This window comes from Mustelus asterias, chromosome 24 (genome assembly GCF_964213995.1).
Source record: "Mustelus asterias chromosome 24, sMusAst1.hap1.1, whole genome shotgun sequence".
Classification (NCBI taxonomy): Eukaryota; Metazoa; Chordata; class Chondrichthyes; order Carcharhiniformes; family Triakidae; genus Mustelus; species Mustelus asterias.
The window spans coordinates 47264885-47289409 of NC_135824.1; the positions used below are offsets into that span (position 1 = coordinate 47264885).

A 24525-nucleotide genomic window follows, 5' to 3' on the forward strand; every position below is an offset into this window, starting at 1 on the left:
CGGTGAAGAATTCCACAGATTCACTCCCCTCGGAGAGAGGAAATTCCTCCTCATCTCTGCCTTCAATGGGCGACCCCCTCACTCTGAGATGATGCCCTCCGGTCCCAGTGTCTCCCACACGGGGAAACAACCTCTCATCATCAACCCTGTCAAACAGGGAGGCGATGGCCTGGTGATATTATCGCTAGACTATCAATCCAGAAACTCAGCTGATGTCCTGGGGACCCGGGTTCGAATCCCGCCACGGCAGACGGTGAAATTTGAATTCAATAAAAAAATCTGCAATTAAGAATCTACTGATAATCATCAAACGATTGTCGTAAAAACCCATCTGATTCACTAATGTCCCTTTAGGGAAGGAAATCTACCGTCTTTACCTGGTCTGGCCTACATGTGACTCCAGAGCCACAGCAATGTGGTTGACTCTCAACTGCCCTCGGGCAACTATTGATGGGCAATAAATGCTGGGCCCAGCCAGCGACCCCCACGCCCCACAAATTAATAAAAATAAAACCCCGGGCTGAGAATCCGATATGTCTCAATAAGGTCGCCTCTCATTCTTCTGAACTCCAATGAATACAGTCCCAACCTCTCCTCATAAGAAACTCCATCCATTCCTAGCATCAACCTAGTGAACCTTCTCTGGACTGCCTCCGGTATATCTTTCCTTCGCTAAAGGGACCAAAACTGTTCACAGTGTTCCAGGTGTGGTCTAACCAGTGCCTTGCATCGTTTTAGCAAGGCTTCCCTATATTTATACACGATTCCCTTCGAAATAAAAGGCAACATTCCATTTGCCTTCCCGATTAGCTACTCAACCTACACACTAGCTTTTTGTGGTTTGTGCACGGGGACCCCCCAAATCTCTCCGAGCTGCAACTTTCTGCAGTCTTTCTCCATTTAAATAATATTCAGCTTCTTTATTCTTCCCACCAAAGTGCATCGCTTCACATTTTCCGACATTAAATTTCATCCACCAAGTTTTTTGCCCACTCATTTAACCTGCCCATATCCCTCTTTGTCACATCCTCTCCACGTGCCTTCCCACCTGTTTTTGTGCCATCCGCAAGCTTGGCAGCAGCACATTCGCTTCCCTCCCCCGAACCATTCACACCGGCGGGTCAGGTTGAGAAATATCCCCCCCACCCCCCCCCCACCGCCGCCCCCCACCCCCCCCCCCACCACCCCCCCCACCCCCCCATCCCCACCCCCACCGCCCCCCCAACCCCCCCCCATCCCCACCCCCACCGCCCCCCCACCCCCCCCCCACCCCCCCTCCCACCACCCCTCCCCCACCCCCCCGTCCCCCCTGTCCCCCACCCCCCGTCCCCCACCCCCCGTCCCCCACCAACAGGTTAGGTTGACAGGTGTTGTCTCTGCCAACAGGGAAGGTTGAAAGGAACCCGCCAAATGGTTCAGCTGAGATGTGCCCCTCTGCCCCGCCCTCCCACCAGCAGGTTAAGTTTAGAGGTGTCTCCCCCCTCCCCTCCCCCCCACCCACTCCTCCCCTCCCCCCCGCCCACTCCTCCCCTCCCCCCCGCCCACTCCTCCCCTCCCCCCCGCCCACTCCTCCCCTCCCCCCCGCCCACTCCTCCCCTCCCCCCCGCCCACTCCTCCCCTCCCCCCTGCCCCGCCCACTCCTCCCCTCCCCCCCGCCCACTCCTCCCCACCCCCCCACTCCTCACCCTCCCCCCACCCACTCCTCCCCCTCCCCCCACCCACTCCTCCCCCTCCCCCCACCCACTCCTTCCCCCCCACCCACTCCTCCCCCTCCCCCCCACCCACTCCTCCCCCTCCCCCCCTCCCACTCCTCCCCTCCCCCCCACCCACTCCTCCCTCCCCTCCCACCCACTCCTCCCCTCCCCCCCACCCACTCCTCCCCTCCCCCCCACCCACTCCTCCCCTCCCCCCCACCCACTCCTCCCCACCCCCCCACCCACTCCTCCCCTCCCCCCCACCCACTCCGTCCCCCCCCACCCACTCCTTCCCCCCCCACCCACTCCTTCCACCCCCCACCCACTCCTTCCCCCCCACCCACTCCTTCACCCCCCACCCACTCCTTCCCCCCTCCACCCACTCCTTCCCCCCACCCACTCCTTCCCCTCCCCCCCACTCCTTCCCCCCCACCCACTCCTCCCCCCCACCCACTCCTCCCCCCCCACCCACTCCTCCCCCTCCCCCCCACCCACTCCTCCCCCTCCCCCCCCACCCACTCCTCCCCCTCCCCCCCACCCACTCCTCCCCCTCCCCCCCACCCACTCCTCCCCCTCCCCCCCACCCACTGCTTCGCCCCCACCCACTGCTTCGCCCCCACCCACTCCTTCCCCCCCCACCCACTCCTTCCCCCCTCCACCCACTCCTTCCCCCCCCACCCACTCCTCCCCCTCCCCCCCACCCACTCCTCCCCCTCCCCCCCACCCACTCCTCCCCCTCCCCCCCACCCACTCCTCCCCCTCCCCCCCACCCACTCCCCCTCCCCCCCACCCACTGCTTCGCCCCCACCCACTCCTTCCCCCCCACCCACTCCTTCCCCCCTCCACCCACTCCTTCCCCCCCCACCCACTCCTCCCCTCCCCCCACCCACTCCTTCCCCCCCCACCCACTCCTTCCCCCCACCCACTCCTTCCCCCCCACCCACTCTTTCCCCCCCCACCCACTCTTTCCCCCCCCACCCACTCCTTCCCCCCCCACCCACTCCTTCCCCCCCCACCCACTCCTTCCCCCCCACCCACTCCTTCCCCCCCCACCCACTCCTTCCCCCCCCACCCACTCCTTCCCCCCCCACCCACTCCTTCCCCCCCCCAACCACTCCTTCCCCCCCCCACCCACTCCTTCCCCCCCCACCCACTCCTTCCCCCCCCCACCCACTCCTTCCCCCTCCACCCACTCCTTCCCCCCACCCACTCCTTCCCCCCTCCACCCACTCCTTCCCCTCCCACCCACTCCTCCCCTCCCCCCACCCACTCCTTCCCCCCCCACCCACTCCTTCCCCCCACCCACTCCTTCCCCCCCACCCACTCTTTCCCCCCCCACCCACTCTTTCCCCCCCACCCACTCCTTCCCCCCCACCCACTCCTTCCCCCCCCACCCACTCCTTCCCCCCCACCCACTCCTTCCCCCCCCACCCACTCCTTCCCCCCCCACCCACTCCTTCCCCCCCACTCACTCCTCCCCCCCCCACTCACTCCTCCCCCCCCCACCCACTCCTCCCCCCCCACCCACTCCTTCCCCCCCACCCACTCCTTCCCCCCCCACCCACTCCTTCCCCCCCCACCCACTCCTTCCCCCCCCACCCACTCCTTCCCCCCCCACCCACTCCTTCCCCCCACCCACTCCTTCCCCCCCCACCCACTCCTTCCCCCACCCACTCCCTTCCCCCCCCACCCACTCCTTCCCCCCCCACCCACTCCTTCCCCCCCCACCCACTCCTTCCCCCCCCACCCACTCCTTCCCCTCCCCCACTCACTCCTCCCTCCCCCCCACCCACTCCTCCCCCCCCACCCACTCCTTCCCCCCCACCCACTCCTTCCCCCCCCACCCACTCCTTCCCCCCCCCCACCCACTCCTTCCCCCCCACCCACTCCTTCCCCCCCACCCACTCCTTCCCCCCCCACCCACTCCTCCCCTCCCCCCACCCACTCCTCCCACCCTCCCCCACTCACTCCTCCCCTCCCCCACCTCACCTCCCCACCCACTCCCTCCCCCCCACCCACTCCTTCCCCTCCCCCACCCACTCCTTCCCCCCCCACCCACTCCTTCCCCCCCCCCACCCACTCCCCCCTTCCCCCCCCACCCACTCCTCCCCCCCACCCACTCATTCCCCCCCCCCCCACTCCCCCCACCCACTCCTTCCCCCCCACCCACTCCTTCCCCCCTCCACCCACTCCTTCCCCCCTCCACCCACTCCTCCCCCTCACCCACTCCTCCCCTCCCCCCACCCACTCCTCCCCTCCCCCCCACCCACTCCTCCCCTCCCCCCCACCCACTCCTCCCCTCCCCCCCACCCACTCCCCCCTCCCCCCACCCACTCCCCCCTCCCCCACTCCTCCCCCCCCACCCACTCCTCCCCTCCCCCACCCACTCCTCCCCTCCCCCCCCCACTCCTCCCCTCCCCCCCCACTCCTCCCCTCCCCCCCACTCCTTCCCCCCCCACTCCTTCCCCCCCACCCACTCCTCCCCTCCCCCCCACTCCTTCCCCCCCCACTCCTTCCCCCCCCACTCCTTCCCCCCCCACTCCTTCCCCCCCACTCACTCCTTCCCCCCCACTCCTTCCCCCCCACTCACTCCTTCCCCCCCACTCCTTCCCCCCCCACTCCTTCCCCTCCCCCCCACTCACCCCTTCCCCCCCACTCCTTCCCCCCCCACTCCTTCCCCCCCCACTCCTTCCCCCCCACTCACTCCTTCCCCGCCCCACTCCTTCCCCCCACTCACTCCTTCCCCCACCTCCCCCAATCCTTAAAATAATGATTGAGAAAAATGTAAATTCAGATTTAGCACAATTTTGAGTCAATGAGAAAGCAACTGGAGCAGAGAAACCTCCCTAACAGCACTGTGGGTGTACCTACACCACATGGACTGCAGGGTTCAAGATGGCGGCTCACCGCCACCTTCTCAAGGGGCAATTAGGGATGGGCAATAAACTCTGGCCCAGCCAGGGACGCCCACGCCCCATGAAAGAATAAAACAAACTGGGAGGAAAGATATTGACAAAGAGGTGGAGGTGGAAGTGTTATCAAATCATGATCAGTGGAGTTGAGCAGGAATATAGACCGGAATGTTCCGGCTGTTCACGCCAGTGGGATTCTCTGGTGCCGCTGCAGCTTAAAGTGAGATTTGACGATTCTCCTTCCCGGCCGGCAGGGCGTGAACTCCCGGAGAATTCCGGTAAGTTTCTGCTTCAAAGAAACAAGAGTGGATGAGCGAGGAATGAATCGCCGTGAATAGAAATGCAAATTGGCAAGAGGGTGAAGCAGATGTGAGCCTGGCGTCAACTGATAATGGTGAATGAAAGTCAGGAAATGGGGACATGTTGCACAGTTAGTGTGTGTCGGAGGCTCAGAGGAAGAAACACCATATCTCTGGGGGATACACCGGGGAAATCTCTCATGGCCGATTGAAGGCGAACATTTTGCTTTTTATTTATTTCCTCATTTTAAAATTGCGTTTGAAAAAAAAAAGGTCAGAGGGTCATACAGGGCCCACCGAGTCTGCAGCAATATCTACCACTGCGGCACGGTGGCACAGTGGGTTAGCGCTGCTGCCTCACAGCGCCAGGGACCCGGGTTCGATTCCCGGTTTGCGTCTGTGTGGAGTCTGCACGTTCTCCCCGTGTCTCAGTGGGTTTCCTCCGGGTGCTCCGGTTTCCTCCCACAGTCCGTAAGACGTGCTGGTTAGGGTGCGTTGGCCGTGCTAAATGCTCCCTCAGTGTTACCCGAACAGGCACCGGAGTGTGGCGACTAGGGGATTTTCACAGTAACTTCATTGCAGTGTTAAGGTGAGCCTACTTGTGACGAATAAACAAAACTTAAAAAACTTTAACTCAAGTCGAGCGAATCTCATTTTCCAGCACTTGTCCCACATCCTTGAATGTTATATTACATCCAAATATTTTTTTAAAGGTTGTAAATCTTCCCAGGCAGTGCATTCCAGATTCCCACCACTCTCTGAGCGAAAATAAATTCTCAAATCCCCTCTGAATCTCCTGCCCCTCGCCCTAAAACTATTCCCCCCTCGTGACTGACCCCTCAACCAAGGGGAACAGCTGTTCCCTGCTCACCCTGTCCATAGCCCTCATAATCTTACACACCTCAACCATGTAGTGGACTCAGCAGTGGACTCGTCAACATTCAGGGCATTTAAAGGGTCATTGGATAAACAGATGGATGATATTGGAATAGTGTAGGTTAGATGGGCTTTAGATTGCTTTCACAGGTCAGCGCAACATTGAGGGCCGAAGGGCCTGTACAGCGCTGTTATGTTCTATGTTCTATGTCCCCCCTCAGCCTTCACTGCTCCAAGAAAAACAATCCAAGCCTGTCCAATCTCCATTTATAGCTCGAATGCTCCATCCCAGGCGACATCCTGGTGAACTTGCTCCGTACCGTCTCTAGGTTAGGCTGTGTTGGTGATGAATCTTTGCTCTGACTGTTGTATTTTTCCCAGCGGGATGATCCCATTCGGACAGCTCCCTGTTCCACATGATCACAAGCAATTCCCTCTCTTTGAGCCTCCTCATTGAATCATAGAAGATAGGACCAGGAGGAGGCCATTCGGCCCTTTGAGCCTGCTCCGCCATTCATTACGATCATGGCTGATTGTCCAACTCAATAGCCTAATCCTGCTTTCCCCCCATAACCTTTGATCCCATTCCCCCCAAGTGCTATATCCAGCCACCTCTTGAATACGTTCAATGTTTTGGAATCAACTACTTCCTGTGGTAATGAAACTCCACAGGCTCACCACTCTCTGGGTGAAGAAATGTCTCCTCAACTCCGTCCTAAATGGTCTAACCCCGAATCCTCAGACTGTGACCCCCTGCAAGGAGGACCCCTCTTCTTCCGAACTAACTGGAGTTGGCAGGATCACCCGGAGGAGGAGGCTGCCACCCACACATCGCTGGCCATTGGCCTGGAGAGAAGCGAGACGATCTCACAATGTGGCACAGTGGGTTAGCACTGCTGCCTCACAGCGCCAGGGACCCGGGTTCGATTCCCGGCTTGGGTGACTGTGTGGAGTTTGCACGTTCTCCCCGTGTCTGCGTGGGTTTCCTCCCACACTCCAAAGATGTGTGGGTTGGGTGGATTGGCCGTGATAAATTGACCACTAGTGTCGGGGGGACTGGCAGGGTAAATATGTGGGGTTACGAGGATAGGGCCTGGGTGGGATTGTTGTCAGTGCAGGCTCGATGGGCCGAGTGGCCTCTTTCTGCTCTATAGGGGTGGTGTGATTCTGTCAATGCAAAGCAAGGCCGAGGTTGCTGTGAGTTTGACGTGTGTGGAAAATGGAAGGACATTGGGATAATCGGGTGTCGTGCTCATTCACTGGACTGCGGGCAGTAGGTGGGGTTGCTGATGGTATGGAATTTAAACTCAGCTCGTTATGAAATGGAATGGCAAATCATCAAACCGTTTGATTCATTCAGAGTGGGCAGCTGCAAAGGACATGCATTTCATGCTTAGAGAAGCATTGGGTTCAAGGGAAATCATATCTGACGAACCTGGGTAAATGTTTTAGAATCCTGCAGTGCAGAAGGAGGCCATTTGGCCCATCGAGTCTGCACCGACCACAGTCCCACCCAGACCCAATCCCCATAACCCCATGCATTTACCCTAGCTAGTCCCCCTGACACTAAGGGGCAATTTAGCATGGCCAATCCACCTAACCCGCACATCTTTGGAGTGTGGGAGGAAACCGGAGCACACCAGGAGAATGTGCAAACTCCACACACACAGTGACTCAAGCCGGGAATCGAACCCGGGTCCATCGAACATAGAAAAACTACAGCACAATACAGGCCCTTCAGCCCACAAAGTTGTGCCGAACATGTCCCTACCTTAGCGATTACTAGGCTTACCTATAACCCTCTATCTTACTAAGTTCCATGTACTTATCTAAAACTCTCTTAAAAGACCCTATCGAATCCGCCTCCACCACCGTTGCTGGCAGCCCATTCTATGCACCCACCACCCTCTGAGTGAAAAACTTACCCCTGACATCTCCTCTGTACCTACTCCCCAGCACCTTAAACCTGTGTCCTCTTGTGGCAACCATTTCAGCCCTGGGAAAAAGCCTCTGACTATCTACTCGATCAATACCTCTCAACATCTTATACACCTCTATCAGGTCACCTCTCATCCTTCGTCTCTCCAAGGAGAAAAGGCCGAGCACACTCAACCTATCCTCATAAGGCATGCTCCCCAACCAAGGCAACATCCTTGTAAATCTCCTCTGCACCCTTTCTATGGCTTCCACATCCTTCCTGTAATGAGGCGACCAGAACTGAGCACAGTACTCCAAGTGTGGTCTGACCAGGGTCTTATATAGCTGCAACATTATCTCACGACTCCGAAACTCAATTCCTCGATTGATGAAGGCCAGTACACCATATGCCTTCCTAACCACAGCCTCAACCTGCACAGCTGCTTTGAGCGTCCTATGAACTCGGACCCCAAGATCCTTCTGATCTTCCACTCTGCCAAGAGTCCTACCATTAATATTATATTCCTCCATCCTATTTGACCTGCCAAAATGAACCACCTCACACTTATCTGGGTTGAACTCCATCTGCCACTTCTCCGCCCAGTCTTGCATCCTATCAATGTCTCGCTGCAACTTCTGACATCCCTCCACACTATCCACAACACCTCCAACTTTTGTGTCATCAGCAAACTTACCAACCCATCCCTCCACTTCCTCATCCAGGTCATTTATAAAAATCACAAAGAGTAAGGGTCCCAGAACAGATCCCTGGGGCACTCCACTGGTGACCGACCTCCATGCAGAATACGACCCATCTATAACCACTCTTTGCCTTCTGTGGGCAAGCCAGTTCTGGATCCACAAAGCAATGTCCCCTTGGATCCCATGCCTCCTCACTTTCTCAATAAGCCTTGCATGGGGCACCTTATCAAATGCCTTGCTGAAGTCCATATATACTACATCTACTGCTTTTCCTTCATCAATATGTTTGGTCACATCCTCAAAAAATTCAAACAGGCTCGTAAGGCATGATCTGCCTTTGACAAAGCCATGCTGATTATTCTTAATCATATTATACCTCTCCAAATGTTCATAAATTTTGCCTCTCAGGATCTTCTCCATCAACTTACCAACCACTGAGGTTAGACTCACTCGTCTATAATTTCCAGGGCTGTCTCGACTCCCTTTCTTGAATATAGGAGCAACATCCGCAATCCTCCAATCCTCCGGAACCTCTCCCGTCTCCATTGATGATGCAAAGATCATCGCCAGAGGCTCAGCAATCTCCTCTCTTGCCTTCCACAGTAGCCTTGGGTACATCTCATCCGGTCCCGGCGACTTATCTAACTTGATGCTTTTCAAAAGCTCCAACACATCCTCTTTCTTAATATCTACATGCTCAAGCTTTTCAGTCCGCTGCAAGTCTGCACTACAACCACCAAGATCCTTTTCCATAGTGAATACTGAAGTAAAGTATTCATTAAGTACCTCTGCTATTTCTTCCGGTTCCATACAAACTCTCCTATCATCACACTTGATAGGTCCTATTCTTTCACGTCTTATCCTCTTGCTCTTCACATACATGTAGAATGCCTTGGGGTTTTCCTTAATCCTGCCTGCCAAGGCCTTCTCATGACCTCATGGTGAGGTCCCTGAGAATTGGAGGATAGCGAATGTGGTACCGTTACTTAAGAGGGTAGCAGGGATAACCCGAGTAATTATAGGCCAGTGAGCTTGACGTCCGTGGTAGGGAAGTTGTTGGAGAGGATTCTTACAGACAGGATGTATGCGCATTTAGAACGGAACAATCTCATTAGTGGCAGACAGCATGGTTTCGTAAGAGAGAGGTCGTGCCTTACAAATTTGGTGGAGTTTTTTGAGGAAGTGACAAAAACGGTTGACGAAGGAAGGGCCGTGGATGTCGTCTATATGGATTTTGGTAAGGCATTTGACAAAGTCCCTCATGGCAGGTTGGTTAAGAAGGTTAAGGCTCATGGGATACAAGGAGAGGTGGCTAGATGGGTGGAGAACTGGCTTGGCCACAGGAGACAGAGGGTAACAGTCGAAGGGTCTTTTTCCGGCTGGAGGTCTGTGACCAGTGGTGTTCCGCAGGGCTCTGTACTGGGAGCTCTGCTATTTGTGATATATATAAATGATTTGGAAGAAGGTGTAACTGGTGTTATCAGCAAGTTTGCGCATGACACGAAGATGGCTGGACTTGCGGATAGCGATGAATATTGTCTGACAATACAGCAGGATATAGATAGGCTGGAAAATTGGGCGGAGAAATGGCAGATGGAATTTAATCCAGATAAATGCGAAGTGAAGCATTTTGGAAGAACTAATGTAGGGGGGAGTTATACAATAAATGGCAGAGCCATCAAGAGTATAGAAACACAGAGGGACCGAGGTGTGCAAGTCCACAAATCCTTGAAGGTGGCAGCACAGGTGGAGAAGGTGGTGAAGAAGGCATATGGTATGCTTGCCTTTATAGGACGGGGTATAGAGTATAAAAGCTGGAGTCTGATGATACAGCTGTATAGAACGCTGGTTAGGCCACATTTGGAGTACTGCGTCCAGTTCTGGTCGCCGCACTACCAGAAGGACGTGGAGGCTTTAGATAGAGTGCAGAGAAGGTTTACCAGGATGTTGCCTGGTATGGAGGGTCTTAGCTATGAGGAGAGATTGGGTAAACTGGGGTTGTTCTCCCTGGAAAGACGGAGAATGAGGGGAGACCTAATAGAGGTGTACAAGATTATGAAGGGTATAGATAGGGTGAACAGTGGGAAGCTTTTTCCCAGGTCGGAGGTGATGATCACGAGGGGTCACAGGCTCAAGGTGAGAGGGGCGAGGTATAACTCAGATATTAGAGGGATGTTTTTTACACAGAGAGTGGTGGGGGCCTGGAATGCGCTGCCAAGTAGGGTGGTGGAGGCAGACACGCTGACATCATTTAAGACTTACCTGGATAGTCACATGAGCAGTCTGGGAATGGAGGGATACAAACAAATGGTCTAGTTGGACCAATGAGCGGCACAGGCTTGGAGGGCCGAAGGGCCTGTTTCCTGTGCTGTACTGTTCTTTGTTCTTTGACCCCCTTCTGGCTCTCCTAATTTCCTTCTTAAGATCCTTCCAATAGCTGTATACTCTTCAAGATCTCTAACATTACCTCGCTCCCTGAACCTTTTGTAAGCTTTTCTTTTCTTCTTGGCTAGATTCATTCCAGCCTTTGTACACCATGGTTCCTGTAACCTACCATAACTTCCCTGTCTCATTGGAACGTTGCTATGCAGAACTCCAGACAAGTATTCCCTGAAAATTTGCCACATTTCTTCCGTACATTTCCCTGAGAAAACCTCTTTCCAATTTAAGCCTCCAATTTCCTGCCTGATAGCCTCATAATTCCCCTTACTCCAATTAAACACTTTTCTAACTTGTCTGATCCTATCTCTCTCCAATGCTATTGTAAAGGAGATAGAATTATGATCACTATCTCCAAAATGCTCTCCCACTGAGAGATCTGACACCTGACCAGGTTCATTTCCCAGTACCAAATCAAGTACAGCCTCTCCTCTTGTTGGCTTATCTACATACTGTGTCAAGAAACCCTCCTGAACACACCTAACAAACTCCTCCCCATCTACACCCCTTACTCTAGGGGGATTCCAATCAATATTTGGGAAATTAAAATCTCCCGTCGCGACAACTCTGTTATTATTACACCTTTCCAGGATCTGTTTCCCTATCTGCTCCTCAACATCCCTGTTACTATTGGGCGGCCTATAGAAAACACCCAGTGAAGTTATTGACCCCTTCCTGTTCCTAACCTCCACCCACAGAGACTCCGTAGACAATCCCTCCATGGTGTCCATCTTTTCTGTAGCCCGTGACACTATCTCTGATCAACAGTGCCACTCGCCCACCTCTTTTGCCTCCCTCCCTGTCCCTTCTGAAACATCTGAAACCTGGCACTTGAAGTCACCAGTCCTGTCCCTGAGTCATCCAAGTCTCTGTAATGGCCACCACATCATATTTCCAAGTAGTGATCCACGCTCTAAGCTCATCCACTTTGTTCACAACACTCCTTGCGTTAAAATAGACACATCTCAAACCTTCGGTCTGAGCGCTCCCCTTCTCTATCACCTGCCTATTCTCCCTCTCACACTGTCGACAAGCTTTCTCTATTTGTGAGCTTACCTCCTCTCTCCCAGTCACTTCAATTTGATTCCCACCCCCCAACCTATCTAGTTTAAACTCTCCCCAGTAGCCTTAGCAAACCTCCCCGCCAGGATGTTGGTCCCCCTGGGATTCAAGTGCAACCCGTTCCTTATTGTACAGGTCACACCTGCCCCAGAAGAGGTCCCAATGATCCAGAAACCTGAATCCCTGCCCCCTGCTCCAATCCTTCAGCCACGCATTTATCCTGGCGCTGTGAGGCAGCGGTGCTAACCACTGTGCCACCCCATGGTAATTTGTTGAATTAACCGTGTGGATTGATGAAGGGATTGTAGTAGATGTGGTACATATGGACCTTCAAAATGCACTTGATAAAGGATCACACCACAGACTTATTTGGAAGAGAGAGACATTTGGGATGGTATTAACTTGGTGTTAACTCGGGTAATTAACTGTCTAAGGAGGAGGACTCAGAAAGTAGTGATAAACAGATATTTCTCTGATCGGACCGGATGCCCCTAGGACCCTGCATTAAGACCATTGTTTTCCTTGTTATGTTATAGATAAGTGGCATAGCCTTCAGCAAAGCTTCCTTGTGTGTTGCAAGTTTATAACTGGTACTTGCATCTTCATCCATCCTCACAGCAGTGGAGACAGTGGTGTTGTGGTATTATCACTCGACTATTAATCCATAGAGCCAGGGTAATGCCCTGGGGACCCGGATTCAGATCCCACCACCGCAGATGGTGACATTTGAATTCAGTGAAAATCTGGACACAGCAAAAGTTGGTGCAACTGAGAGGTCCACAGAAATCTTTGTCAAGATGCAATTCATGCGATAGATTGACATTTACTGATGGCGTACAGAGAGACATTGAGGGTTCTTAAACTTTGGGCAGAAAGGAATAATACATTAATACCACTGGGGAGGCGGTGGCCTAGTGGCATTATTGCTAGACTATCAATCCAGAAACGCAGCTGATGTTCTGGGGACCCGGGTTCGAATCCCGCCACGGCAGATGGTGGAATTTGAATTCAATTAAAAAATATCTGGAATTAAGAATCTTCTGATGACCATGAAACCATTGTCTGAAAAACCCATCTGGTTCACTAATGTCCCTTTAGGGAAGGAAATCTGTCGCCCTTACCCGGTCTGGCCTACATGTGACTCCAGAGCCACAGCAATGTGGTTGATTCTCAACTGCCCTCTGAAAAGGCCGGGTGAGACACTCAGTTCAGGGGTAATTAGGGATGGGTAATAAATACTGGTGTGGAGATGCCGGCGTTGGACTGGGGTGAACACAGTAAGAAGTCTCACAACACCAGGTTAAAGTCCAACAGGTTTATTTGGGAGCAAATACCATAAGCTTTCGGAGCGCTGCTCCTTCGTCAGATGGAGTGGAAATGTGCTCTCAAACAGGGCAGAGACACAAAATCAAGTTACAGAATACTGATTAGAATGCGAATCCCTACAGCCAGCCTGGTCTTAAAGGTACAGACAATGTGGGTGGAGGGAGCATTAAGCACAGGTTAAAGAGATGTGTATTGTCTCCAGACAGGACAGCCAGTGAGATTCTGCAAGTCCAGGAGGCAAGCTGTGGGGGTTACTGATAGTGTGACATAAATCCAACATCCCGGTTTAGGCCGTCCTCATGTGTGCGGAACTTGGCTATCAGTTTCTGCTCAGCGATTCTGTGCTGTCGTGTGTCGTGAAGGCCGCCTTGGAGAACGCTTACCCGAAGATCCGAGGCTGAATGCCCGTGACTGCAGAAGTGCTCCCCCACAGCAGAGTCGCTGAGCAGAAACTGATAGCCAAGTTCCGCACACATGAGGATGGCCTAAACCGGGATGTTGGATTTATGTCACATTATCAGTAACCCCCACAGCTTGCCTCCTGGACTTGCAGGCTGTCCTGTCTGGAGACAATACACATCTCTTTAACCTGTGCTTAATGCTCCCTCCACCCACATTGTCTGTATCTTTAAGATCTGGCTGGTTGTAGGGATTCGCATTCTAATCAGTATTCTGTAATTTGATTTTGTGTCTGTATGCCCTGTTTGAGAGCACATTTCCACTCCATTTGACGAAGGAGCAGCGCTCCAAAAGCTTATGGTATTTGCTCCCAAATAAACCTGTTGGACTTTAACCTGGTGTTGTGAGACTTCTTACAATAAATACTGGCCCAGCCAGAGACACCCACATCACATAAATGTTTAAAAAGCACATTGAGAGAGTATCCCCAATTATAAAAATTCAAAAAATGTGACTGAACATGGTTAAAGAGGAGAGAGAGAGATTTGATTTGATTTATTATTGTCACATGTATGAGTATACAGTGAAAAGTATTGTTTCTTGCACACTATACAGACATAGCATACCGTTCATAGAGAAGGAAACGAGAGAGTGCAGAATGTAGTGTTACAGCTAGGATGTAGAGAAAGATCAGCTTAATATAAGGTAGGTCCATTCAAAAGTCTGACGGCAGGAGGGAAAAAGTTTAAAGTTTATTTATTAGTCACAAGTAAGGCTTACATTAACACTGCAGTGAAGTTATTGTGAAATTCCCTTAGTCGCCCACACTCTGGCACCTGCTCGGGTCAATGCACCCTAACCAGCACGTCTTTCAGACTGTGGGAGGAAACCAGAGCACCCGGAGGAAACCCACGCAGACACGGGGAGAACGTGCAAACTCCACACAGACAGTGACCCAAGCTGGGAATCGAACCCGGGTCCCTGGTGCTAACCACTATGATGTAGAGATGCCGGCGTTGGACTGGGGTAAACACAGTAAGAAGTCTCACAGCACCAGGTTAAAGTCCAACAGGTTTATTTGGTAGCAAAAGCCACTAGCTATCGGAGCGCTGCTCCTTCGTCAGGTTAGTGGGAGTTCTGTTCACAAACAGGGCATATAAAGACACAAACTCAATTTACAGAATAATGGTTGGAATGCGAGTCTTTACAGGTAATCAAGTCTGAAAGGTACAGACAATCTGTACCTTTAAGACTTGATTACCTATAAAGACTCGCATTCCAACCATTATTTTATAAATTGAGTTTGTGTCTTTATATGCCCTGTTTGTGAACTGACCTCCCACTTACCTGACGAAGGAGCAGCGCTCCGATAGCTAGTGGCTTTTGCTACCAAATAAACCTGTTGGACTTTAACCTGGCGTTGTGAGACTTCTTACTGTGCTAGCCACTATGCCAGCATGCCGCCCATTATCCCCCCCTACTATCAACATCCTGGGGTTACCATTCGCTGAATTGGACCTGCCATTTTAAAAATATTAATTCATGGGACATGGGCATCACTGGCCGGCCAGCATTTATTGCCCATCCCTAGTTGCCCTTGAGAATGTGGTGATGAGCCACCTTCTTGAATCGCTGATACAAATGAGTGGCTCGCCAGGCCATTTCAGAGGGCAGTTGAGAGTCAACCACATTGCTGTGAGTCTGGAGTCACAAGTAGGCCAGGCCGAGTAAGAACAGCAGATTTCCTTTCGGGCCCGGGGCCCTCTGCGATCCTGGGCGCATCTCCTACAGCAGCCACCGCCTCCCTGGTGGCGCTGCTGAGCGACAGACCTGCCCGCCTCTGATTGGCCAGCAGCTCTTGGTGGGCTGAACCTCCTACTCCCGGGGTCCTGATCCCTTGAAAGAACAGTAAGGAGAGGCAATAAAACGGCCCAATTTTACAGGGGATACAGAGCCAGAGGCTGGAATTGTACCGTCCCGCCGGCCATGGGAACCGGAGCGGGCGAGGGGCGGACGATGGAAAGGTCGTTGACCTCGGGCGGGATTTTACGGTTTCAGGACGAACAAGGCCATAAACTCCCGCCCGGAGAGAGCAGGAGGTGGACGTATCACGAGTGTCTGAAGGTGGCTGGACAAGCAAGAGAATAATTTAGAAATTTTCTAAATCTCTGTTTTGGCCCCCGCTGGACTATTGTGTTCAATTCTGGGCACCGCAGAGATCTCAAGGTCTTAGAGAATGGTGCCAGGGAGAAGAATCTTCAGTCATGAGGAGAGGCTGGAGTTGTTCTTCTCAAAGCAGATACTGACGATTCTGTGCCTTTAAGAAATATATTTATATCATGTTCCTTGCGAGGGGTATGTTTAAAATTCAGCTTTGGCTTACCTGGTGCCAATCTGTCTGCAAACCAGGCAGCTCCATGCTGAGATTACAGGAGGATAATTGATCCTAGCTAATGGGCTGTTTGTTTTAATCTGAGCTAATGCATTTTGTTAATTTTTGGTTTTTTTCCCCCGGGGTTTCAGAATAGGGTTTGTTTAGGTTGATTGACAAGAGACAGAGTCATGTGAATAGGCAGAGCTAAGCTTACAGGGAAAAGCAAGATTTTTTTCTGCTTGATCCTGAAAGAAACAAGAGGTGATTTTCTCTCTCTCTCTGCAGGTTGTTGTTTGAGTGTCAGAAGACAGGTGTCTCTCTGTATCTCTCTCTCTCTCTGCAGGCTGCTGTTTGTGTGTTAGAAGATAGGTATTTCTTTGTATATCTCTCCAGGAGTATTCGAAGGCTCGAGGACTGTTAACAAGTAAAAACACATAAGCCTGTGTGTTGCTAACTGATTTTGAAGTGGAGTTTATGTCTATGAGGAATATTGCTTAAATTGGAACTAATAGAGATAGCCTTGCAGTTAAGAATTGTATCTTGTCATGTTTAAGTATTTCATTGAACCATAGAATCCGTACCGTGTAGAAAAGGCCATTCAGCCCATTGAGTCTGCACTGACACTCTGGCAGGGCATCTTACCCAGGTCCTCTTCCCTGCCCTTCCCCACACATTAACATTCTTATATTGTATCTAACTAAACAAGATTAACAATCAAATTTTATAATTATAGGGCGGCACGGTGGCACAGAGGGCAGCAGGGTGGCACCGTGGTTAGCACTGCTGCCTCACAGCGCCAGGGACCGGGGTCCGATTCCCGACTCGGGTCACTGTCTGTGTGGAGTCTGCACGTTCTCCCCGTGTCTGCATGGGTTTCCCCCGGGTGCTCCGGTTTCCTCCCACACTCCAAAAGATGTGCGGGTTAGGTTGATTGGCCATGCTAAAATTGCCCCTAAGTGTCGGGGGGATTAACAGGGTAAATGCGTGGGGTTATGGGGATAGGGCCTGGGTGGGATTGTGGTCGGTGTAGACTCGATGGGCCGAATGGCCTCCTTCTGCACTGTAGGGATTCTATAATTAATTAAATGCCCGAAGAGTCTATTATACCCTGGTTTGTTTTGACAAAACATTATTCATGGTATTGCTTTGGTATGCCTCTGTCTTGTAGATTTGCCTTTCATTACTGTCAGTGAAGAGTTCGCACCCTGCACAGGCGATGGTGTACGTGTTACTCCTGGTGTAGGAGTTGTGCTTGAGGTCGCCAACTTTGTCTCACTTGCTGGGCAATGTGTTGTTGATGCTTTGCCGCTGGGTGCTGGTTCTGCTAATGTTGTCTCACTGGTTGTCGCTGCTACTGTTTATGATCGCTTCTCTTCCGGTTCAGGGTGTCGGTCGAATATAAACTCTTATTTCCTCCTCATTTCTCACCAGTTTGGGTGTCAATGAAGGATGACCTTAGAGTCTCAGCTCCAGCAACAACTTGCACCAGTTCCATGTTTCTGTGATTGGATCCTGTACGTGTACAGTGTGTCCTTTCTTCTTCCATTCAGGCAGGGATTGAGAAGCTTTTTTTAAAGTGTCGACCTCCATCTCCCTGAGCATCAGTGAGTTCTTGTCTTACTTCCCCCTGGTCACTGGGAGGGAGCGCCTTGCTTGGCAAAGTTGCCTCATCATTTCTTCCATTCAGTTCAAAGTTTATTTATTAGTGTCACTAGTAGGTTTACATTAACACTGCAATGAAGTTACTGTGAAATTCCCCTGGTCGTCACACTCTGGCGCCTGTTTGGGTACACTGAGGGAGAATTTAGCATGGCAATTGCACCTAACCAGCTCGTCTTTCGGACTGTGGGAGGAAACCAGAGCACCCAGAGGAAACCCACACAGACACGGGGAGAACGTGCAGACTCCACACAGACAGTGACCCGAGCTGGGAATCGAACATGAGTCCCTGGCACTGTGAGGCAGCAGTGCTAACCACTGTGCTACCGTGCCCGCCTCTACTACTACCACCTCTGGCAGCTTTCTTCCAGACACTCACCACCCTCTGTGTGAAGAAATTGTCCCTTTGGACACTTGTGTATCTCTCCCCTCTCACCTTAAACCTATGCCCTCTAGTTTTAGATTCCCCTACCTTTGGGAAAAGATATTGACTATCTAGCTGATCTGTGCCCCTCATTATTTTATAGACCTCTATAAGATCATCCCTCAGCCTCCTACGCTCCAGGGAAAAAAGTCCCAGTCTATCCAGCCTCTCCTTATAACTCAAACCATCAAGTTCCGGTAGCATCCTAGTAAATCTCTTCTGCACTCTTTCTAGTTTAATAATATCCTTTCTATAATAGGGTGACCAGAACTGCACACAGTATTCCAAGTGTGGCCTTACCAAAGTCTTGTACAACTTCAACAAGACGTCACAACTCCTGTATTCAATGTTCTGATCGATGAAACCAAGCATGCCAAATGCCTTCTTCACCACTCTGTCCACCTGTGACTCCACTTTCAAGGAGCTATGAACCTGTACCCCTAGATCTCTTTGTTCTGTCATTCTCCCCAATGCCCTACCATTAACTGAGTAAGTCCTGCCCTGGTTCAATCTACCAAAATGCATCACCTCGCATTTGTCTAAATTAAACTCCATCTGCCATTTGTCAGCCCACTGGCCCAATTGATCAAGATCCCGTTGCAATCCGAGATAACCTCCTTCACTGTCCACTATGCCACCAATCTGCAAACTTACTAACCATGCCCCCTATATTCTCATCATTAATATAAATGACAAATAACAGTGGGCCCAGCACTGATCCCTGAGGCACACCGCTGGTCACAGGCCTTCAGTTTGAAAAACAACTCTCTGCAAACGCCGTCTGGCTTCTGTTAAGAAGCCAATTTTGTATCCATTTAGATACCTCACCCTGGATCCCATGAGATTTAACTTTATGCAACAACCTACCATGCGGTACCTTGTCAAAGGCCTTGCTAAAGTCCATGTAGACAACATCAACTGCACTGCCCTCATCTACCTTCTTGGGTACCCCTTCAAAAAACTCAATCAAATTTGTGAGACATGATTTTCCACTCACAAAACCATGCTGACTGTCCCTAATCAGTCCTTGCGTCTCTAAATGCCTGTAGATCCTGTCTCTCAGAATACCTTCCAACAACTTACCCACCACAGATGTGAGGCTCACTGTATTTCCACTCCATCTGACGAAGGAGCAGTGCTCCGAAAGCTTATGGTATTTGCTACCAAATAAACCTGTTGGACTTTAACCTGGTGTCGTGAGACTTCTTACTGTGTTCAGACTCTGCAGGCAGGAACGGAATGGGTGACCAGCAGTTGGAGCAAGAGAGAGAGGCAGGTAAGGCAGGAATCTCCTGTGGCCATTCCCCTGTAAAACAGATATACCGCTTTGGATACAGTTGAGGGGAATGACCTCTCTGGGGAAAGCAGCAGCAGCCAAACGCGTTGCACCACGGTTGGTTCTGCTGCAGAGGGGGGCAGTAAAAAGTGTGCCAGTGCAATAGTTATAGGGGATTCAATTGTAAGGGGAATAGACAGGCGTTTCTGTGGCAGCAAACGAGACTCCAGGATGGTTTGTTGCCTCCCTGGTGCTCGGGTCAAGGATGTCTCGGAGCGGCTGCAGGACATTCTGAAGGGGGAGGGCGAACAGCCAGTGGTCGTAGTACACGTTGGTACAAGCGACATAGGTAAAAAAAGGGATGAGGTCCTAAAAGCAGAATATAGGGAGCTAGGAAGAAAGTTAAGAAATCGGACCTCAAAGGTAGTGATCTCAGGATTACTACCGGTGCCACGTGCTAGTCAGAGTAGAAATGAGAGGATATATCGGATAAATATGTGGCTGAAGAGATGGTGTCAGGGGGAGGGTTTCAGATTCCTGGGGCATTGGGACCTGGTTCTGGGGGAGGTGGGACCTGTACAAATTGGACGGGTTACACCTGGGTAGGACTGGGACTGATGTCCAAGGGGGAGTGTTTGCTAGAGTGGCTGGGGAGGGTTTAAACTAATATGCCAGGGGGATGGGAACCTATGTAAAGAGTTCGAGAAGGAGGGAGCAAGGACAAAATGTAGGGAGAAGGTTCCAACAACATCAAAAATCAGGAAAAAAGTTAAAAGGAAGGAGAACTCAGGAGATGTTATTAATGGAAGTGTGAGGGACTGACAGGAAGGTTAGGGAGGTGGTGTAGCTCTGATATTTAAGGATGACATCAGGGCGGTTGTGAGAGATGATATAGATGATATATGAAAAAGGTTGAATCCATTTGGGTGGAAATTAGAAATAGTAAAGAGAAAAAGTCACTGATAGGCGCAGTCTATCGGCACCAAATAATAACATCATGGCGGGGCGAGAAATAAACAAAGAAATAAGTGATGCGTGTAAAACTGGTACAGCAATTATCATGGGGGATTTTAATCTACATGTCGATTGGTCAAACCAGGTCGGTCAAGGCAGCCTTGAGGAGGAGTTCATAGAATGTATCCGCGATAGCTTCCTTGAACAGTATGTAATGGAACCTACGAGGGAGCAAGCTATCCTAGATCTGGTCCTGTGTAACGAGACAGGAATAATTAATGATCTTACAGTTAGGGACCCTCTTGGAAGAAGCGATCACAGTATGGTTGCATTTAAAATACAGATGGAGTGTGAGAAGGTAAAATCCAATATTAGTGTCTTGTGCTTAAACAAATGAGATGAGGGAGGCATTGGCTAAGGTAGACTGGGAGCAAAAACTTCATGGTAGGACAATTGAGGAACAGTGGAGGACTTCCAAAGTGATCTTTCACAATGCTCAGCAAAAGTATATACCAGTGATAAGGAAGAACTGTAGGAAGAGGGCTAATCAGCCATGGATATCTAAGGAAATAAAGGAGGGATCAAATTGAAAGAAAATGCATACAAAGTGGCAAAGATTAGTGGGAAACTGGAGGATTGGGAAATCTTTAAAGATCAGCAGAAAGCCACAAAAAAAACTATAAAGAAAAGTAAGATGGATTACGAGAGTAAACTAGCTCAGAATATAAAAACAGATCGCAAAAGTTTCTACAAATATATAAAATGAAAAAGAGTGGATAAAGTAATCATTGGTCCTTTAGAGGATGAGAGGGGGGATGTAATAACTGGAAATGAGAAAATGGCTGAGGCATTGAACAGGTATTTTGTGTCGGTCTTCACAGTGGAAGACACAAATAACATGCCAAAAATTGATGACAGGAAGGCTATGGCAGGTGAGGACATAGAAACTATCATTATCACGAAAGAGCTGGTGTTGGGCAAGTTAATGGGGCTAAAGGTAGACAAGTCTCCTGGTCCTGATGCAATGCATCCCAGGGTACTAAAAGAGGTGACAGGGGAAATAGCAAATGCACTAGTGGTAATTTACCAAAATTCGCTGGACTCTGGGGTGGTTCCCACAGATTGGAAAACAGCAAATGTGACGTCACTGTTTAAAAAAGGAGGTAGACAAAAGGCGGGTAACTATAGGCCGGTTAGCTTAACTTCTGTAGTAGGGAAAATGCTTGAATCTATCATAAAGGAAGAAATAGCGAGACATCGGGATAGAAATTGTCCCATTGGTAAGATGCAGCATGGGTTCATAAAGGGCAGGTCATGTTTGACTAATTTGGTGGAATTCTTTGAGAACATTACATGCGCAGTGGACAATGGGGAACCTGTGGGTGTGGTGAATCTGGATTTCCAGAAGGCATTTGACAAGGTGCCGCACCAAAGACTGCTACATAAGATAAAGGTGCATGGTGTTACAGGTAATGTATTAGCATGGATGGAGGATGTTAGTTAGGTTAACTCTACCCTACCCTGACACTAGGGTTAACTAACAGGAAACAAAGAGTGGGGGTAAATGGATGTTTTTCTGGTTGGCGATCAGTGACTAGTGGTGTGCCTCAGGGATCAGTGTTGGGACCACAATTGTTTACGATTTACATTGATGATTTGGAGTTGGGGAGCAAGTGTAGAGTGTCAAAATTCGCAGATGACACTAAGATGAGTGGCAGAGCAAAGTGTGCAGAGGACGCTGAAAGTCTGCAAAGGGATATAGATAGTCTAAGTGAGTGGGCAAGGATCTGGCAGATGGAGTACAATGTTGGTAAATGTGAGGTCATCCATTTTGGTAGGAATAACAGCAAAATGGGCTCTTAATTAAATGGTAAAAAATTGCAGCATGCTGCTGTGCAGAGGGACCTGGGTGTCCTTGTGCAGGAATCACAAGGAGTTGGTTTGCAGGTGCAGCAGGTAATTAAGAAGGCAAATGGAATTTTGTCCTTCATTGCGAGAGGGATAGAGTTTAATAACAGCGAGGTTATGTTGCAGCTGTATAAGGTGCTGGTGAGGCCACACCTGGAGTACTGTGTACAGTTGTGGTCTCCTTACTTGAGAAAGGATATACTGGCACTGGAGGGGGTGCAGAGGAGATTCACTAGGTTGATTCCGGAGTTGAGAGGGTTGAGGAGAGACTGAGTAGACTGGGGCTATACTCTTTGGAATTCAGAAGATCTTATAGAAACATATAAGATTATGAAGGGAATAGATAAGATAGAAGCATGGCCTCAAAATAAGGGGAAGCAGATTTAACAAAGAACAAAGAACAATACAGCACAGGAACAGGCCCTTCGGCCCTCCAAGCCCGCGCCGCTCCCCGGTCCAGGATTGAATCCTGAATCCAGGATCCCCGCCCAATTTTCCGGCCTATCTACATCCTAATATCCTATCCACCGAGCTGTCCCTCACAGCTACGATGCTTTGTTCATCACAACCTATTAACTCACCCCCACCCCCCCATTCCAGACCATGTGATCTCCAGGGAGAGGCGAAAACCCAGAGTGAAAACCCCAGGGCCAATATGGGGAAAAAAAAATCTGGGAAATTCCTCTCCGACCCCCTGAGGCGATCGAAACGAGTCCAGGAGATCACACTGGCCATGAACAGAAAATGCTTCCCAACCCTATTCATTTCCACTTCTGCTTTACGAACACCTGGTGGTGTTTAGGACTGAGTTGAGGAGGAACTTCTTCACCCAAAGGGTTGTGAATCTGTGGAATTCCCTGCCCAGTGAAGCAGTTGAGGCTGCCTCATTGAATGTTTTTAAGGCAAGGATAGATAAATTTTTGAAGAGTAAAGGAATTAAGGGTTATGGTGAGCGGGCGGGTAAGTGGAGTTGAGTCCATGAAGAGATCAGCCATGATCTTATTGAATGGCGGAGCAGGCTCGAGGGGCCGAATGGTCTACTCCTGCTCCTAGTTGTTATGTTCTTATTACCAGCTGCTGCCACGTCTCCCTGGTGGCAGTGTCGGGCAATGCACAGCTGACATCTCTGAATGGCTGCCAATTCCACCCCTGAGGTTCTCGATCGCAGGGAGGTCCCATTGCTGTATAGTTGAGAACCTAAACAGCACTTAATTAAGTGGACCTTCCAAAAGTAGGTGATAAATGGCGCTCGCTGGCTGCCCAGTTGATAGACTTGTTACCTTTTCTTTATTCATTCGTGGGACCTGGGCGTCACTGGCTGGTCAGCATTTATTGCCCATTTCTAGATGCCCAAGGCAGTTGAGAGTCAACCACATTGCTGTGGCTCTGGAGTCACATGTATCATAGAATCATAGAATCCCTACCGTGCAGAAGGAGGTATTTGGCCCATCGAGTCTGCACCGACCACCATCCCACCCAGGCCCTATTCCCGTAACCCCACACATTTACCCTGCTAAACCCTCTGACACTAGGGTTAACTTATCATGGCCAAACCACCTAACCCACACATCTTTGAAGTGTGGGAGGAAACCGGAGCACCCATGCAGACATGGGGAGAACGTGCAAACTCCACACAAACAGTGACCCGAGGCCAGAATCGAACCCTGGTCCCTGGCGCTGTGAGGCAGCAGTGCTAACCACTGTGCCACCATGCCGCCCCTTTCACTGTGCCACCCACAAAGGGGCAACACGGTGGCACAGACCAGGTAATGAGGGCAGATTTCCTTCCCTAATGGACATTAGTGAACCAGATGGGTTTTTCCGACAATGGTTTCATGGTCATCAGTAGATTCTTAATACCAGATATTTTTTATTGAATTCAAATTCCACCACCTGCCATGGTGGGATTCGAACCCGGGTCCCCAGGACATTAATTGGCCAATTCAGGAATAACCTACTTTAAATTCCACCTGTTATGCGAGCAGTGAGATAATTCCTGTCACTGAAGGACAGTTTTTAGCTGTAAAACTCTTTGAGGGGTGATCTTATAGAGGTCTATAAAATAATGAGGGGCATAGATCAGCTAGATAGTCAATATCTTTTCCCAAAGGTAGGGGAGTCTAAAACAAGAGGGCATAGGTTTAAGGTGAGAGGGGAGAGTTACAAAAGTGTCCAGAGGGGCAATTTTTTCACACAGAGGGTGGTGAGTGTCTGGAACAAGCTGCCAGAGGTAGTAGTAGATACAGGTACAATTTTGTCTTTTAAAAAGCATTTAGACAGTTACATGGGTAATGATGGGTATAG

The 24525-nt window shown here is 50.7% G+C and overlaps 1 protein-coding gene across 2 annotated transcripts in view; it reads left to right on the plus strand.

Moving 5' to 3' along the window:
* The window catches only part of LOC144511072 (transmembrane protein 229B-like), a 32212-nt gene that overhangs the window by 1343 nt on the left and 6344 nt on the right, over positions 1 to 24525 (plus strand). Inside the window, exon 1 of one of the 2 annotated variants that reach the window (XM_078241047.1) lies at positions 23301 to 23452. The exons of the other annotated variant lie outside the window; for it this stretch is intronic. The gene's annotated coding sequence lies outside the window, so the exon portion shown is untranslated. Of the gene's footprint in view, positions 1 to 23300; positions 23453 to 24525 lie in introns of those variants that run through there. 2 annotated transcript variants of the gene reach the window in all.